This window comes from Nicotiana tabacum, chromosome 19 (genome assembly GCF_000715075.1).
Source record: "Nicotiana tabacum cultivar K326 chromosome 19, ASM71507v2, whole genome shotgun sequence".
Taxonomy (NCBI): Eukaryota; Viridiplantae; Streptophyta; class Magnoliopsida; order Solanales; family Solanaceae; genus Nicotiana; species Nicotiana tabacum.
In genome coordinates, this window is record NC_134098.1 from 3,135,259 (window position 1) to 3,155,942 (window position 20,684).

Sequence of the window (20,684 nt, forward strand, 5' to 3'; positions counted from 1 at the left end):
CCCAAGAAGTCACCCACAAAACGGGGCCAGCTGTAGTAAGGTCAAATGAGCAAGAATCGGGGACTAATCCCGAAATTGTTAAGATGTTCGAAGAACTGATAAAATGAATAGAGTCGGGAGAAAGAAGGATTGAAGCAAATGACAAAAAGGTAGAAACATATAACTCCAGGGTTGATCGGATCCCGGGGGCACCACCGATACTGAAAGGCTTGGATTCCAAAATATTTGTACCCAGCTGTTACCTGGGCCAATGTGCACAATCGATATAAATTGAAGATTAGAGTTGAAGACGTCCAGTTGGTGTAACACCCCATCCAATGACATGTGAATAGGCCCAGTTACAGGGAAAACTCTGTCAAAATTTTTACGAATTTGTAAAGATAGCTAATTTTAAGTGCCATAAGTAAGTTGAGATTTTGGAAGAGAAGTATAAGACCCATGTAGTCATAAGAGCCTATATATAATGGTTGGAGGTAAAAGTATGGTACCTCTATTCTTAGAAGTGACTTGTAAAACATTCGAGGACCAACTTACTAGCGCACATCAACCTAGTAAGAAAGTTGATGTGCGCTAATTATATTATTTTGTGCGCAGACAAGGGCTATTATAAGAATGATATCAATTTATCATAATAATATATGTATGAGGTACATTAAAAATGGTTTATGGTCTAAGAATAGCCCCAAGGCTAAGGCAAGTTGAAACTTTTATGATGTGATAAAGTTTCAAGTGAGTTCGCACAAGACCTAACTTCAAACGAGAATACCTCTCTTGATATGAAGATTTATATGGTGTATTACCTATCAAAAAACGTTCTATGTGTCTAGTTTTCAACTCTTCAACCCGTTTATTATTTGGACACTCCTACAAGAAGTTATGACTACATTACCAAAGGCTGGATCTGCGATCAATTTCGCGACCGCAAAACAGTTCCGCGGACCGCATAAGCATCGCAAAGTGGAGCAGAGACGGGCAAATTTTGAAAAACAAATATTATGTTGTCGCATAATTATTATGTTGTCCTATAATTAATTTTGTTTCCCACAAAACGATTATTCTATAACATAATTGCACCACATAATTGACTTCGGGGGTCATTTTTGAAAATTTTCATATCCGGTTCAATTTTGATATAAGGCCTTAGGGGGTTATTTTAGAAGGTAAAATGTGATTTTATAGAGAGAGGAGAGAGCTATCTTAGAGAGAGAAAGAGAAGACCTAGTTATTTTGTTCATCAATTCTTGCTCAAGGCTTGAAGATTTTACAAGATCTTCATCTAATAGGTAAGATTCTACTCCCTAGCCCTAAATTTCGGGATTTTGATTAAAAGTAGGTCATGAGAAGTATGATTCTTGGGTGTGAGAGTATTATGTATACATATATATACCAATAAGGTTTGTGGGAAGATTGTTGAGCTTAAATAAGTAAGGATTGGGTTGAGTAGTGAAGGAAATCTTATAGAAGAACCTTGTGGTTAAATTTGCATATCTAGTATTTGATAAATGGTCAAATGATCTGAGACCATAAATATCTTCCTAATTATGGTTCAATTTTGTTATGTCTGAAAATAGATTGGGATTGCTAGAATTTCTGGAACGTTATAGTAATTTAAGGAAAGCTCAATTGAGTTATGTTGGCTAAACTTTCTCTCTAAGAATTGAATTCCATGATGTTTCCATAAGTTCCAAGTATGGTTGTCTCAAGTTCCTTATTCTATATTCCGAGTTGTTCCCAATAAATTCGATTGTCCCGAATAAGCAAAGTGTCAAGAATTGTATAATCAAAACTTGTTCTGAATGTTCCTATCACATTACGTCATCCTTCGGGAATGTGTTCAAGAATGATATGTGTATTAAAATGTTATGGATTTGAGTCGTATTTCAAACGAAAGCTAGTATGCCAAATTGTGTGAGAAAAACTCAATATGCTTAAGACCCTTAATTGCTCAAATGTGTACCTAAAGTCTTGATTTGGAAATGTCTTGTTGTTGATAATCTATAATGATACTTGAAAATGAAATAAGTTAATTGGGGATATAGAGTGTTGCCAACGTGCAAAGAATGAAGGTTATATTTGTGGCAAATGGTACCAATAAAATAAGATGATGTGAGAAAGATTATGAAATGATCTTCGATTCAACTATTCCAAAATTGACTTCGAAAATAGAATTTGCCTAAAAGCTTATGTACTCAAGTCATACCCATATGTGGTTATTTTAACTAATGTTATGCTTTGTGAGTATTTTCAATGTGTTTTGCGTTCTTACATATTCGTGAGTGGAAATTGTGTATTGCCCTTTTTGGGGAAAAGTATTTCAAGAATAAATGGTGTGTTACTTGTTGATGATTTTAACTTGCGCATCAATTGCCAATTATTTTACTCCATTTCTCGGAAAGAAATCTATTGTGCTTAAATTGTTCATTTCTAATGAAATTAAAGTTGTGATTTTCGGAATATTCTATATGTTGATATTTGATGATGATATATGAAAGGGAAAAATTAAAGTATGGAATATGAAATATGGCCATTGCGCCATGAATAAAGAATTATATGTATGGCCAAGAGAGCCAATAAAATAATAATGTTGTAAGTGGTTGAAAGTACGATTAAGTGATATGTGGTGTGAAAGGTTATGAGATGTACGTATTTGTACTTTTGTTTCCATTGTGTTATGAAATCCTGTGGACGGTCTATGAAACACATAGGTATATTGTGTTATGAAATCCTGTGGACCGTCTATGAAATGCATAGGTATATTGTGTTATGAAATCCTGTGGACGGTCTATGAAACGCATAGGTATATTGTGTTATGAAATCCTATGGACGGTCTATGAAACGCATAGGTACATTGTGATATGAAATCCTGTGGACGGTTTATGAAACGCATAGGTACATTGTGTTATGAAATCCTGTGGACGGTCTATGAAACACATATGTACATTGTGATATGAAGTCCTGTGGACGGTCTATGAAACGCATAGGTACATTGTGATATGAAGTCCTGTGGACGGCCTATGAAACATATAGGTATATTGTGTTATGAAATCCTGTGGACGGTCTATGAAACGCATAGGTATATTGTGATATGAAATCCTGTGGACGGTCTATGAAACGCATAGGTACATTGTGATATGAAATCATGTGGACGGTCTATGAAATGCATAGGTATATTGTGATATGAAATCTTGTGGACGGTCTATGAAATGCATAGGTACATTGTGTATAAGAAGTATAGGTGTACGGTATGAATAAACACTATGGACGGTCTATGAAACGTATAAGTGTATAATATGATATGTGAACACTAAGGACGGTCTAATGAGACACATTATTAATGCAGACAATAGGTTCCCCTTTCGTTGTCCTTGTTTGTACAGGTTGTTTCAATTACATTATATTATGTGTTTCACGTATAGATCATATGGGCATTCTATTTTGAAAGAGGATTTCTAGCTATATATACTAGTGTTATTCGTCAGTACTAACATCCTTTTTGCCGGGGGCGCTGCATCTTTAATGGATGCAGGTGGTTCCACAGCATGTGGCATTGATCAGTGATAGCAGTACACTCTTTTCAGCTAACTTGGTGAGCCCCACTTCATTTCGGGGTAATGTATCTTTTGTTTCTCATGTACTTTGTGGTTGAGGTATAGCCGGGGCCTTGTTGTCGGCATTTCCATATTACTCTTCAGTTGTACTTAGAGGCTCCGTAGACAGATTGTGGGTGGTATTTTATGTTGGGAATTGGATTAGAATTGTTGGTATTTGACAACATGTTTTTCATTAAATCTATAAACTCGTACTATTTTGGAAATATTGAATGATGTTGTTAATGGGAATGAAATGGAAGCGGTTATTGAAATCTCTTCAGTATTTGATTAACGGAGTACATCTCCTCTTTATTCAGGGATGAATTTGGGTAGAATGAAATCTAACAGGCTTGCTCAGTCGGGTTTACTCGGTTGAGCGCCGGTCGCGCTCCCCGAGTTTGGGGGGTGACAAACTTGGTATCAGAGCCTAAGGTTTTAAAGTGTCCTAGGATGTCTCGGAGCCGTGTATAATAAAGTCCTTTTTATCGGTATGTTGTCGACCACATCTATAACTAGGATGCTACTTGGGCATTTAGTAATAATACCCTTCTTTCATGTCCTTGATTGTGCGATAAAGCTGACTGTAAGATTATTCCTCTGTTAGCTGGTGCTTTACTCTAACTTTTAGTATATGGCGCCTAAGAAGAATGCAAGAATTTGCCAAAGGGCCAATGTCACCCCAGGAGTGGCAGCTGATTCTATATTTAATGATGTGGGTGAGCACCCGAGGAGTGAGAATATTTCTCTAGTTACTACACTGCCTGACTCTACTACAACTGATCAGACTGCACCTGTCCCTACACCTACTAAGGGTGCAACAGTTCCTCCAACTGATATACCATTTCAACCTCCAGTTCCAGCTTCCAATTCTGGTGTTTCTGATGTTGATATTAGGGGAGCCATACAGATGTTGGCATAAATAGTGGCTTCTCAGGCCCAAAGATCGAGTGTTGGGCCTACTCCTTCCAGTCAGTCAGGGGAATCTGCTAGTTCCAGAGTGAACAAGTTTCTTCAGTTAGATCCTCCAGTGTTTACGGGTACTAATCCTGAGGAGGACCCCCAGGACTTCATTGATGAGATGCACAAAACACTTTGGGTTATGCATACTAAAGAGACAAAGGGAGTGGAGTTCGCCTCCTACTGTCAGAAAGAGGTGGAATATTCTTGGTTTGAGCTATGGGGGGAGTCCCGTGAGGAGGGAAGTCCTCTGTCAAGGTGGAGTGAGTTTACCGATGCTTTCATTGACCATTTCTTACCTGCCGAAACTAACGCGGCCCGTGCCGCTGAGTTCGAGAGCCTAAGGCAAGGTAGCCTGAGTGTGTGGGAGTACCATATGAAATTCGCACACCTGTCCAAGTATGATATTTACATGTTGCCCACTATGGAGGCTAGAGTGCGTCGGTTTGTGCAAGGACTTAGTCCCTTGGTAATTAATGAGGCCGCTACGGTTGCCTTGAATTCTGATATGAATTATGGAAAAATGGTGGCGTTTGCTCAAGCTACGGAGGATCGAAAGTTAAAAAGAAAGAGAGAGCTAGATAATAACAAAAAGACCTGATCCACGGGCAATCTTAGTGGCTCATACAATTGGGGTAATGGTGGAAAGGCATTACATAGGAGAGTGTCATCCGGACCCATGCAGTCAGTTGCTCAGTATTCAGCTAGAGCACTACCATCAGGGCCTGATCAGCAGCGGTGGGGCCATAGTAACCAAGGAAACAAGGGATCTAATCAGTAGGTCCAGTCAAATGGGGATTCTCAGCTGTAACAGAGGCCCCCATGTCCCAAGTGTAGGAGGCGTCAATTGGGGGTGTGCCGACGTGGCACAGATGGATGTTTTGGGTGCGGAGTCAAGGACCACTAGCTAAGGCACTACCCTAATAGTCAAGGGACAGCAAGTAAGTCCCTCAACCCCAATATTAGGATATAACCTCCTGAAATGTCGTGCTCAGTACCTTGATGGACTTTCGAATAATTTTAGCCAATCTCGAACCTCATTGTTCATATTTATAGAAACCAATGGGAGTTGAAGGCTCAAACATGTTAAAGAAGAAGCATTATCTTGTGATCAAATATATTGGATAAGAAGATTTATGGTAATATTCAAGCCACCACATCTTAAAGTAATTGTTGGAGGTCACCAAAGATTTAGTTTGGGTGTTTGGAATAGAAATTTAGATTTGAAGAAAGTGAACGGGTTATTCGCAATATTTTCTCCATGAGGATGCTATGTGAATTGTTAATAGAGGTAAAGTATGTGCAGTCATATTAGGCCTTACGAAATCTTGAAGGAAATAGGACAAACTATGATCATGAGGTTTCCCTATTATTGTTCTCCGTGTACCCGGTGTTTCATGTGTTTATGTCTAAGAAAGTGAATGTAACGACCCATAGCACAGTTTCTCCTATTTATGCTTCTTTATGTGTTATTTAGCCGTATTGTAATGTATCGGGTTGGTTGGTTCTGGTCTAGAGTGATTTCGGAGTGGAATGGGACACTTAGTCTCTTATTTATAACCTTAAGTTGGAAAAATCAACTGGATGTTGACTTATGTGTAAACAATCTCGGAATTTAATTCTGACGATTCTGTTAGCTCTGTAAGGTGATTTTGGATTTAGGAGCGTGTCCGGATTGTAAATTGGAGGTTCGTGGTAGAATTAGGCTTGAATTGGCGAAATTGAAAATTTGGCAATTTTCGATTGGCAGTGGAAAATTTGATATCAGGGTCGGAATGGAATTTCGGAAGTTGGAATAGGCTCGTAGTGTCATTTGTGACGTGTGTGCAAAATATGAGGTCATTCGGACGTGGTTCGGTTAGTTTCGGCATCGGATGCCGAATTTAAAAATTTAGAAGTTCTTAGGCTTGAATCTGAGGGTAATTTGGTGTTTCGATGTTGTTTTGAGTAATTCGAAGGTTCGAATAAGTTTGTATGTTGATATATGACTTGTTGGTATTTTTGGTTGAGGTCCCTAGGGCCTCGGGGTGATTACGGGTGGTTAACGGATTTGTCAAAGTTAGAAAATGCAGCTGTAGCTGCTGCTACTGTTATTTCTGCACCTGCGGAAGGGAGTCGCAGGTGCGAGGCCCTGGTGCGCATGGGGGTTCGCATGTGCGGGCAGTGCTGGGCTAGGTAGGATGCGCAGGTGTGAGAAGGCTATCGCTTCTGCGAGCCCGCAGGTGCGAGACCTGGGGCGCAGATGCGGAAGGAGGGAAGAAGGCTGGCTTCGCAGATACGGTGTGTCACGCGCGGGTGCGTAAGCGCAGGTGCGACAGGTTAGCCGCAGATGCGGAACATGGGCTCATAAGTGAGTTCCGCACCTGCGATGGATTTTTACGCATGTGCGGTTGCGCAGAAGCGAAGAATGGTCTGCAGGTGCGAAAAGCCTAGCCAGAAACCATAAATAGAACCCTTCACGAATTTGGTTCATTTCCACCATTTTCAAGTCGAGTTTTGGAGCTTTAGGAGTGATTTTCGAAGGTGATTCAAGGGCTATCAAGAGGTAAGTTGCTTGAGCCCTAATACTCGTATATATGGTGATTTCCCATTGTTTAATCATGTAATTAGTGAAAATTAGGGGTTGGGATTTTGGAGAGTTTAATTTAAGGATTTGAGAGACCAAATGTTGTTGGATTTTGATAAATTTTGTATGTACGGACTCGTGAGTGAATGGGCTTTCTAGTTTTGTAAATTTTATCGATTTTCGAGATGTGGGCCTGGGGCCGGGTTTGAGTCAATTTGATAGTTTTTCTTGTACAATTCATTCCTTTAGCATAAATTGATGGTATTATACTGATTGTGAATAGATTCGGAGCATTTGGAGACCAAGTCGAGGGGCAAGAGCATAGCGGAGTAGAGATTTGACCGGTTTGAGGTAAGTAAAGATTGTAAATCTAGTCTTGAGGGTATAAAACCCCAGATTTTGCATCATTCTACTATTTTGAGGTGACGCACATGCTAGGTGATGGGCGTATGGGCGTGCACTATTGGGGATTGTGACTTGGTCCATCGTAGCAACTGTAAAGTTGCATATTTTGTTGAAACTATATGATACTTATATGTTTTAGAAAGAGTTTTCTGTAAGTTGGGCTGAATGTCGTGTTTGGGCCTTGTGTCAGTACTGTTTGGACCCTTAGGGGCCTTTTCTTATTATCCTCTCATTGTTTTCGATTGAAAATATATACTCAGTCATGGTTATATTTGTTTACTGCGTAACTAAGTTTTATTACTCTATTTTGATGCATATAAATATTGTTTTGGACTGAGCACCCTGTTTTTTTACTGAAATGCCCAAGTGGCTTGAGAGGTTTATGACTGAGTGAGGCCGAGGACCTGATTTGTGAGGATATTTATGGAATCGGGCTGCACGCCGCAGCATGTTTGATATAGGTCGAGGTCCTGAGTGATTTATGCCATGACTTGGCTTGATATAGCGCTTGGGCTGAAGGAGCCCCTCCGGAGTGTGTACATACCCCCAGTGAGCGCAGGTACCTACTGAGTGCGAGTGCCGAGTGCTGAGCGATTGGGAGGCATGAGTTTGTGAGGTATGCCCGAGTGGCATGAGTGACTGTGAGATTTTCCCGAGGGGCTGTATACGAGTGATTGTGAGGTATGCCCGAGGGGCTGTTGTTTATGATTTCATCATTTTTGCTCACCTTTGCATTGAGCCTCTATTTGAAATTTTTGAAAAATATCTTTAAATGATTTTTACTGGAACTGGGTTTAAACGAGATGATTTGATTCAAACACTGATTTTTAAAGCATGTTGTATTTTACTGAAATTTCATCCTGATATGAACGTTATATGCTTTATTGCTCGTCACTACTACTCAATCTTTATTTATTGTTGTTACTTACTGAGTTGGCGTACTCACGTTACTCCCTGCACCTTGTGTGCAGATCCAGGTGTAGCTGGACACGGTAGCGGTTGTTGATTATTCTGATGGCAGATTTTCTCGGGGATAGCAAGGTAGCTACTTGGCGATCGCAGCCCCTGCTCTTCTCCCTCCTATTTTCCTTTAGTTTTATTTAGCTATTTTCCAGACTATGTTAGTCTTGATATTGTTAGACAAATTGTAGTAGATGCTGATGACTAGTGACACCCCGATGTCGGGCTTTTCTTCTCCGCACTTTTGTTTGATTTGATCTCCTTTACGAAGGTTTTTATGTTAAATGGTCTTGAATTTATCCTTGAATATAAAAATATCGGTTTGTTTTGGAAATGAGTCAGCTTGCCTTGTTCCACGATAGGTGCCATCAGAACAGGGTTGGTTTGGGTCGTGACAGTGAAGTTAATGGATAATTGGATTATAAGGAGTAACTATTTGCTATCCTTGTTAGATAAGTCCGGAAGTTAAGATTGCCTCCGTCAAGTGTTATGGATAAATCTGTGAGTCGAGGAGATCACCTCGTAGGTCGAAAGTGTTGAGGAAAGGAAATATTCTCACTTGTTTGTATAGCCAAATGGTTGTAGTTCAAAAACGTACCTTCTATGCATTATGGTTTAAATGTGTACATTTCATGTCAACATACCATTATTGTTAATGTAATGCCCTAATGTTGAGATCGGTGTTGTTGATATATACTATGATGCGTCATTGAGTAATGGATATATTATTAGGATTGATTTCTAGGATTCTCTGACATGTGGATAGGCCCAGTTACAGGGAAAACTCTGTCAAAATTTTTACGAATTTGTAAAGATAGCTAATTTTAAGGGCCATAAGTAAGTTGAGATTTTGGAAGGGAAGTATAAGACCCATGTAGTCATAAGCGCCTATATATAATGGTTGGAGGTAAAAGTATGGTAACTCTATTCTTAGAAGTGACTTGTAAAACATTCGAGGACCAACTTACTAGCGCACATCAACCTAGTAAGAAAGTCGATGTGCACTAATTATATTATTTTGTGTGCAGACAAGAGCTATTATAAGAATTATATCAATTTATCATGATAATATATGTATTAGGTTCATTAAGAATGGTTTATGGTCTAAGAATAACCCGAAGGGTAAGGCAAGTTGAAAATTTTATGATGGGATAAAATTTCAAGTGAGTTCGCACAAGACCTAACTTCAAATAAGAATACCTCTCTTGATATGAAGCGTTATACGGTGTATAACATATAAAAAGAAAGTTCTATATGTCTAGTTTCTAACTCTTCAAATCATTTGTCATTTTCACACTCCTACAAGAAGTTATGACCAGATTATCAAAGGCTGGATCTGCGATCAATTTCGTGACCGCAAAACGGTTTTGCGGACCGCATAAGCATCACAAAGTGGAGCAGAGACGGGAAAATTTTGAAAAACAATAATATGCTGTCGCATAATTATTATGTTGTCGTATAATTGATTGTGTTGCCCACAAAACAATTATGCTATAACATAATTGCACCACATAATTGACTTCGGGGGTCATTTTTGAAAATTTTCATATCCGATCCAATTTTGATATAAGGCCTTAGGGGGTTATTTTAGAAGGTAAAATGTGATTTTCTAGAGAGAGTAGAGAGCTATCTTAGAGAGAGAAAGAGAAGACCTAGTTATTTTGTTCATCAATTCTTGCTCAAGGCTTGAAGATTTCACAAGATCTTCATCTAATAGGTAAGATTCTACTCCCTAGCCCTAAATTTCGGGATTTTGATTAAAAGTAGGTCATGAGAAGTATGATTCTTAGGTGTGAGAGTATTATGTATACATATATATACCAATAAAGTTTGTGAGAAGATTGTTGAGCTTAAATAAGTAAGGATTGGGTTGAGTAGTGAAGAAAATCTTATAGAAGAACCTTGTGGTTAAATTTGCATATCTAGTATTTGATAAATGGTCAAATGATCTGAGACCATAAATATCTTCCTAATTATGGTTCAATTTTGTTATGTCTGAAAATAGATTGGGATTGCTAGAATTTCTGGAACGTTATAGTAATTTAAGGAAAGCTCAATTGAGGTATGTTGGCTAAACTTTCTCTCTAAGAATTGAATTCCATGATGTTTCCATAAGTTCCAAGTATGGTTGTCTCAAGTTCCTTATTCTATATTCCGAGTTGTTCCCAATAAATTCGATTGTCCCGAATAAGCAAAGTGTCAAGAATTGTATAATCAAAACTTGTTCTGAATGTTCCTATCACATTACGTCATCCTTCGGGAATGTGTTCAAGAATGATATGTGTATTAAAATGTTATGGATTTGAGTCGTATTTCAAACGAAAGCTAGTATGCCAAATTGTGTGAGAAAAACTCAATATGCTTAAGACCCTTAATTGCTCAAATGTGTACCTAAAGTCTTGATTTGGAAATGTCTTGTTGTTGATAATCTATAATGATACTTGAAAATGAAATAAGTTAATTGGGGATATAGAGTGTTGCCAACGTGCAAAGAATGAAGGTTATATTTGTGGCAAATGGTACCAATAAAATAAGATGATGTGAGAAAGATTATGAAATGATCTTCGATTCAACTATTCCAAAATTGACTTCGAAAATAGAATTTGCCTAAAAGCTTATGTACTCAAGTCATACCCATATGTGGTTATTTTAACTAATGTTATGCTTTGTGAGTATTTTCAATGTGTTTTGCATTCTTACATATTCGTGAATGAAAATTGTGTAGTGTCCTTTTTGGGGAAAAGTATTTCAAGAATAAATGGTGTGTTACTTGTTGATGATTTTAACTTGCGCATCAATGCCAATTATTTTACTCCATTTCTCGGAAAGAAATCTATTGTGCTTAAATTGTTCATTTCTAATGAAATTAAAGTTGTGATTTTCGGAATATTCTATATGTTGATATTTGATGATGATATATGAAAGGGAAAAATTAAAGTATGGAATATGAAATATGGCCATTGCGCCATGAATAAAGAATTATATGTATGGCCAAGAGAGCCAATAAAATAATAATGTTGTAAGTGGTTGAAAGTACGATTAAGTGATATGTGGTGTGAAAGGTTATGAGATGTACGTATTTGTACTTTTGTTTCCATTGTGTTATGAAATCCTGTGGACGGTCTATGAAACACATAGGTATATTGTGTTATGAAATCCTATGGACCGTCTATGAAATGCATAGGTATATTGTGTTATGAAATCCTGTGGACGGTCTATGAAACGCATAGGTATATTGTGTTATGAAATCCTATGGACGGTCTATGAAACGCATAGGTACATTGTGATATGAAATCCTGTGGACGGTTTATGAAACGCATAGGTACATTGTGTTATGAAATCCTGTGGACGGTCTATGAAACACATATGTACATTGTGATATGAAGTCCTGTGGACGGTCTATGAAACGCATAGGTACATTGTGATATGAAGTCCTGTGGACGGCCTATGAAACATATAGGTATATTGTGTTATGAAATCCTGTGGACGGTCTATGAAACGCATAGGTACATTGTGATACGAAATCCTATGGACGGTCTATGAAACGCATAGGTACATTGTGTATAAGAAGTATAGGTGTACGGTATGAATAAACACTATGGACGGTCTATGAAATGCATAAGTGTAAAATATGATATGTGAACACTAAGGACGGTCTAATGAGACACATTATTAATGCAGACAATAGGTTCCCCTTTCGTTGTCCTTGTTTGTACAGGTTGTTTCAATTACATTATATTATGTGTTTCACGTATAGATCATATGGGCATTCTATTTTGAAAGAGGATTTCTAGCTATATATACTAGTGTTATTCGTCAGTACTAACGTCCCTTTTTGCCGGGGGCGCTGCATCTTTAATGGATGCAGGTGGTTCCACAGCATGTGGCATTGATCAGTGATAGCAGTACACTCTTTTCAGCTAACTTGGTGAGCCCCACTTCATTTCGGGGTAATGTATCTTTTGTTTCTCATGTACTTTGTGGTTGAGGTATAGCCGGGGCCTTGTTGTCGGCATTTCCATATTACTCTTCAGTTGTACTTAGAGGCTCCGTAGACAGATTGTGGGTGGTATTTTATGTTGGGAATTGGATTAGAATTGTTGGTATTTGACAACATGTTTTTCATTAAATCTATAAACTCGTACTATTTTGGAAATATTGAATGATGTTGTTAATGGGAATGAAATGGAAGCGGTTATTGAAATCTCTTCAGTATTTGATTAACGGAGTACATCTCCTCTTTATTCAGGGATGAATTTGGGTAGAATGAAATCTAACAGGCTTGCTCAGTCGGGTTTACTCGGTTGAGCGCCGGTCGCGCTCCCCGAGTTTGGGGGGTGACAGTTGGGTTCTGGGTCTATTATTAAAAGGGATAACAACCGAGAACAAAGGCCGATCAGGGACCGATATCGGCCGTATAGTGGAGATCATAGGGGTAACGAACCAAGACATAACCCCATACAAGGCAATAAAAGAAGTGATCGAGGCCAAAGGTCTCGAGGGCTAATGAACAAGAATAGGTTCGATAAGCATATCAGACCTAAGGAAGCACCACGGTTATCAAAGTATAACTTCAACGTTGATGCATCCGCCATCGTGTCGGCTATTGGACGTATCAAAGATTCTAAGTGGCCTCGACCTCTGCAGACCGATCCAACCTAGAGGAATACCAATCAAATATCTGAATATCATGGCACTCATGGCCACGGGACAGAAGATTGCAGACAATTGAGAGAGGAGGTAGCCCAGTTATTCAATAAAGCGCACCTTCGAGAATCTTTAAGCGACCGGGCCAAAATCCATTTTAAAAATAGGGATTTCAGAAGACAAAACGAACAAGAAGAGCCACAACTCATCATCCACATGATCATTGGTGGGATCGATAACCCCTATGGGGCGGTGCTTAAGCGCACTAGGATGTCGATTGAAAGAGAAAAGTGATCTCGGTCTCAGGATTACGCACCTAAAGGAACATTGTCCTTTAGTGATGAAGACGCAGAACGAATCATGTATCCCCATAATGATGCACTGGTAATATCTGTACTTATGAATAAAACTCAAGTTAAGCGTTTGTTAATTGATTCAGATAGTTCGGCAAACATTATTATATCGAAGGTCGTAGAGCAGCTCGGTCTACAGGACCAGATCGTGGCCGCAATCCTGGTTCTAAACGGTTTCAATATGATATGTAAAACTACTAAGTGCGAGATAGTCCTGCCAGTAAACGTGGTCGTGACCATCCAAGAAACGAATTTCCACGTAATCTAAGGTGACATGAGGTATAACGCGCTTTTTGGAAGGTTGTGGATCCACAATACGATAGTTGTACCCTAGACCCTCCGCCAGGTTGTGAAATTCCCAACATCGGAGGGAGTCAAAATGGTCTACGGAGAGCATTTGACCGCAAGAGAAATGTTTTCCATCGATGAGGTAATTCCGACATCTACACTTTCATCGACAAAGGGATCATATTCGAAGGGTGAACAGGATACCAAATAACAATCACAAACGTCAGCTTCGACACAACTAGGGAATTAGAAGACTGACGAAGACGATGACTATGGGATCCCTCGATCCTTTATGGTCCCCGATGATACCAATGCTTCCCAGTGAATGGTCTAAGGACTGGAGTAAATCATGCTAGTCGAACATCTGCCCGAGCGAAAGGTATACCTGGGCATGGGGTTAGACCCTGAGCTCAGGAAAAAGCTTATTCAATTTCTTATAGCTAACATGAACTGTTTCGTTTGTCCCATCTCGACATAACAGGGATCCCACCGGAGATAGCCACTCATAGATTGAGCTTGGATCCAAAATTCTGTCCGATAAAGCAAAAAAGAAGGCCCCAGTCCGAGGTCAAACATGCATTCATCAAGGATGAGGTAACTAAACTTCTTAAAATAGGATCCATTCGAGAAGTTAAATATCCCGATTGGCTAGCAAATGTGATGGTGGTCCCTAAGAAAGGAGACAAACTTAGAATGTGTATAGATTATAAAGACTTGAACAAAGCATGTCCTAAGGATTCTTTTCCTTTGCCCAGCATCGATCGTATGATCGACGCCACGGCCGGCCACGAGACTCCTAGTTTTCTCGATGCCTACTCTGGGTACAACCAAATACAAATGAACCCGGAGGATCAAGAAAATACCTCGTGTGTCACCAAGTACGACACCTATTGTTATAACGTAATGCCATTTGGTCTAAAAAAATGCCGATGCAACTTATCAACGCCTAGTAAATCGAATGTTCGAAAAATAAATAGGAAAATCAATGGAAGTTTATATTGATGACATGTTAGTTAAGTCCCTGCGAACAGAGGACCATTTAAAATATTTGCAGGAAACTTTCGACATACTAAAAATGTACAATATGAAGCTTAACCCCGAAAAATGTTCATTCGGGGTTGGATCGGGCAAGTTTCTTGATTTCATGGTATCCAACCGATGAATCGAAATCAACCCCGATAAAATCAAAGCTATCGAGGACATCAAGATGGTAGATAATGTGAAGGTCGTGCAAAGGTTAACAGGGAGAATAGCCACCTTGGGACGATTCATTTCAAGATCCTCATATAGGAGCCACCGATTTTTCACTGCTTAAGAAGAAACGAAACTTTGCATGGACTCCGGAATGCCAACACGCTTTGGAAGAACTAAAGCGGTATTTATTAAGCCTGCCTCTACTTCATACCCCGAAAGTGGACGAACAGCTTTACTTGTACTTAGCTGTATCGGAGATAGCGGTAAGTGGAGTCTTGGTTCGGGAAGAACGAGGTACACAATTCCCTATTTATTATGTCAGTCGGACCTTAGGCGAGGCTGAAACTAGATATCCATACTTAAAAACATTAGCGCTTGCTTTAATAAGCGCATCTAGGAAATTAAAACTATATTTCCAATCTCACTCGATACATGTTGTAACAACTTATCCTCTTAGAAACATTTTGTGCAAACTCGATATTTCAGGTCGATTGGCCAAATGGGCCATAGAAATCGCTGGGTACGATATTGAATATCGACCACGTATCGCTATCAAGTCTTAAATCTTGGCAGACTTCGTGGCTGACTTTTTGCCAACCCTCGTGCCCGAGATTAAAAGAGAACTACTTATAAAATCGGGTACCTCTTCAGGAGTCTGGACCCTTTTCACGGACGGTGCCTCGAACGCGAAGGGGTCCGAATTAGGCATTGTACTAAAATCACACACAGGTAATGTAATTAGACAATCTATTAGAACTACAAAATTGACTAACATTGAGACCGAGTATGAGGCTGTGATTGCAGGTCTCAAACTAGCTAGAAGCTTGGGAGCCGAGGTCATAGAGGCTAAATGTGATTCCCTCCTCGTGGTAAATCAAGCCAACAGGACTTTTGAAGTCCTAGAAGATCGAATGCATAGGTACTTGGATAAATTACAAGTAACTCTACATCAGTTTAAGGAATGGACTTTGCAACATGTACCCCGAGAACAGAACAGCGAGGTCGACGCTCTTGCAAACTTAGGTTCGTCGGTCGAAGATGACGAACTCAACTCGTGAACTGTCATACAACTGACAAGATCGGTGGTCTAAGAAGGACACGTCGAAATAAACTCCACAAGTTTAACCTAGGATTGGAGAAACAAATACATAGAGTACTTCAAAAATAGGAAGCTTCTGTCAAATCCAAAAGAATCGAGGGCTCTGCGCACGAAGGCAGCACGGTTCACCTTGTCCGAAGACGGAATGCTATTTAGGAGGACGTTCGATGGTCTATTGGCAATATGTTTGGGACCAGGAGACACCGATTATATATTACATGAAATTCATGAAGGCACTTGTGGGAATCATTCCGGTGTAGATCCATTGGTCCATAAAATAATCGGACCAGGATATTATTGGGCCGATATGAACAAAGATGCAAGGGAGTTCGTTCGAAAATACGACAAATGTCAAAGACATGTGCCCATGATTCATCAACTCGGGGAGCTACTCCATTCAGTCCTATCTCCATGGCCTTTCATGAAATAGGGGATGGACATCGTCAGCCCCCTCCCATCGGCCCCAGGTAAAGCTCAGTTTATTTTGTTTATGATTGATTATTTTTCTAAATGGGTTGAAGCACAGGCTTTCGAGAAAATCAGAGAAAAAGAAGTGATAGACTTCATTTGGGACCACATCGTATTTAGATTCGGGGTACCAACGGAGATTGTATGTGATAATGGAAAATAATTTATCGGCAGCAAAGTAACTAAATTTCTCGAGGATCACAAAATCAAAAGGATCCTATCAATACCTTATCATCCCAGTGGAAACGGACAGGACGAATCGACCAACAAAACCATCATCCAAAATCTTAAGAAAAGATTAACCGATGCTAAAGGAAAATGGAGAGAAATACTGCCCGAAGTCCTATAGGCATACCGTATAACATCTAAATCCAGTACCGGGGCAACACCATTCTCGTTGGTTTATGGCACCGAAGCTCTCATCCTGGTTAAAGTCGGAGAACCTAGCATCATGTTTCGATATGCAACAACGGGGTCGAATAACGAGACCATGAACACGAGCCTAGAATTATTGGACAAAAGATGAGAGGCCATTCTCGTCCGATTGGCCGCCCAAAAATAGCGGATCGAAAGATACTACAATCGAAGAACCAATCTTTGATATTTTAAAATCGGGGACTTGGTACTAAGGAAAGTCACTCTCAACACCCGAAATCTGAATGAAGGAAAACTGGGTCTAAACTGGGAAGGACCATATCAGGTCCTTGAAATCGTCGGAAAGGGGTCCTACAAGCTCGGGGTGATAAACGGTAAACAACGACCGAGCAATTGGAACGTTTCGCACCTAAAATGATATTACTGCTAAGGTACGACCCTCCCATGTTCATTTGTATTTTGAAATTAACCCTTGCAGGTGCTCGACCAGAAACATGGATGGATTATTCAACCCAAAGACTTTAGGTCTGAAAGCACGTGTTGCACTCTTTTTTCCTTAGACCAGTTTTATCCCAAACGGGTTTTTCGGCAAGGTTTTTAATGAGGCAACCATTGATCGTGCTAACTTAGAACATTTCAACAATATCTGAAGCCTCTTTTCAATCAACCTCGAATACTGGGGGCAATTACCCTCGAATATATTAAGTTTGATGCAAGAAAGCAACTTCATGGTAACAAGATTTCGATAGGAAATATTGTAAGGGCCAAATGGTCAAAACGAACCATGCTCGTATAATTCGCTCAAGCCCTGGCACAAAACATAAACGTGTATAATGACTTATAAAGAGAAATTTCTTTTTTACCGATATCTCATATCTCGGAAAGATTCTTCTATTTTATGATCTATTATGCAAACAGGCTCAAGGGCCGACCATGACCGGAGTTTGAAAAATTACCCGATAAATCGAGAATTGCCAACCGAAAAATCAATAAGATCAAGATCCACGTATGCCTAAGGGCTACATCAATTCGAGTTCGAGCAACACTCACTTGACTATAAAGCCTAAGAGATGCCCCAACTCGAGTTCGAGCAACCATTCTTACTCAAGGACTATCTACAAAGCCCAAGGACTACTCTTAATTCGAGTTCGAGCAAACACTCACTCAACTATTAAGCCTAAGGGTTACTCTCACTTCGAGCTCGAGCAAATGCTCGCTCGACCATTAAGCCTGCGGGCTACATTACTTCGAGTTCGAGCAAACACTCACTCGACCATAAGACTAAGGGCTACTTTTAATTCGAGTTCGAGCAAACTATGACTCGACCACTAAGCCTAAGGGCTATTCTTATTTGGAGTTCGAGAAATCATTCTCACTCGGCTACAAAGCCTAAAGGCTACATTACTTCGAGTTTGAGAAATCATTCTCACTCGACTACGAAGCCCAAGGGCTACCTTATTTTGAGTTTGAGCAAATCCTCCCTCGATCACTAAGCCTAAGGGCTATTTTTATTTCGAGTTCGAGAAATCATTCTCACTCAACTACGAAGCCTAATGGCTATATTACTTCGAATTCGAGCAACACTCACTCGACAATAAAGCCTAAGGCCTACCCCAACTCGAGTTCGAGCAACCATTCTCACTCGGGGACTATCTATAAAGCCTAAGGGCTACACTAATTCGAGTTCGAGCGAAACACTCACTCGACCACAAAGCATAAATTCTACATTACTTCGAGTTCGAGCAAATACTCACTCGGCCGTTAAGCCTAAGGGCTACATTACTTCGAGTTCGAGAAATCATTCTCACTCGACTATGAAGCCCAAGGGCTACCTTATTTCGAGTTTGAGCAAATCCTCACTCGGTCACTAAGCCTAAGGGCTACTTTTAAATTCGAGTTTGAGCAAACACTCACTCGACCACTAAGCCTAAGGGCTATTCTTATTTCGATTTCGAGAAATCATTCTCACTCGGCTACAAAGCCTAAGGGCTACATTACTTCGAGTTTGAGAAATCATTCGCACTCGACTACGATACCCAAGGGATACCTTATTTCGAGTTTGAGCAAATCCTCACTCGATCACTAAGCCTAAGGGCTATTCTTATTTCTAGTTCGAGAAATCATTCTCACTCGACTAGAAGCCTAAGGTTTACATTACTTCGAGTTCGAGAAATAATTCTCACTCGACTACGAAGCCCAAGGGCTACCTTATTTCGAGTTCGAGCAAATCCTCACTCAATCACTAAGCCTATGGGCTATTCTTATTTCGAGTTCGATAAATCATTCTCACTCAACTACGAAGCCTAAGAGCTACATTACTTCGAGTTCGAGCAACATTCACTCGATTATAAAGCCTAAGGGCTACCCCAACTCGAGTTCGAGCAACCATTCTCACTCGGGGACTATCTATAAAGCCTAAGGGCTATATTAATTCGAGTTCGAGCAAACATTCACTCGACCATAAAACCTACAGGCTATATTACTTTGAGTTCGAGTAAACGCTCACTCGGTTATAAAGATTACAAGGTCCGACTTCGATCAAATTGCCTAAAGCCTCGAACTTATGAAAACTTTCATAAGGCATAAATGAAACAAAATTTTCACAAAGCAGAAAATGAACCAAAGACAAGTCGGGAAAGGAAAGGATCTCTATATACATAAGAGTATTTACAATGTCCAATTAGGACCCTACACAAAAAGATCAAAAAGAGAAAAAACCCTAAGGTTCCTGATTTTCTCCGGGAGGCAGTCTCTTCTCCATCGAGCTCCTCCCCACTCTCAGACCCACTCTTGCTCTCATCATCATCATCGTCATCGTCGGAAGCTAAGGCTCCAGCATCGGTTTCAAGTTCTTTAGCCTTTATTATCTCTTCGGTAAGGTAAAAACCTCGAGCATAGATCTCCTCGAGGGTTTCCCTCCGAGATTGGCATTTGGAAAAATTAGCAATCCAATATGCCCGAGTTTGGGCGGTCTCGGCTGCCTTTCTCGCTTGTACTTGAGCGGCTTTAGCATCAGCCCGGTAGATGGCCATAATCGCCTCGGCCTTTGCTTTTTCAACTTCAAACTTGGCCTTTGCAAGTTAGGAAGCCAATCGGGCCTCGAGCTCCTCTATCCTCTTCGCCTGAATTGAGTTTTTTTCCTTCAAACCTCGAAGCTGACTTTCGGTTGATGACAACTTTGATAAAGCAGTTTCCTTTTCTGCAGCGAAGCGGTCCATACCTTCTTTCCAACCCAAGGTATCCACCTTTATCATATCGACCTCCTCACGAAGCTGCCCGATCATCTCCATCTTCAGCTGTAAGATTGAAATGTTAGCCTCCGTTCCCGAATCGAGCCCATGAGTTTTTAAGATTTTTATTACATGCTCGGTCAGGTCGGCCTGGTCTTGACGAGCCTTGGACAATTTGGCTCGGAGGTCCTTGATCTCCTCTTCTATTTTCCCATAAAGAAGTTTAAAGGCATTCCTCTCCTCCATGAGCCCTCGAAGGTCGGCTTCATATCGAATCAACTCAGCTCGAGACCGAGAAAATGCTTCCCGATTAAACGATGAGGCCTACATAGAGAGAAGAAAAGAAGTTAGACAGGAAGAGAGAAACAAACACAAGGGTAATACCAATAAGAGGAGAAAAGGCTTACCCGATTAAGAGCTTGCCGCACTTTGTTAAAAGGGCTCGATGCCTCACCCAAGTCCTTCCTCGAGACCTCCAAATTTCTCAGGCTGGTAGCATCTTCGACCCCAGTAAAATAATCACAAAAGGGATCTTCCCTTCAGTGGCCTCCT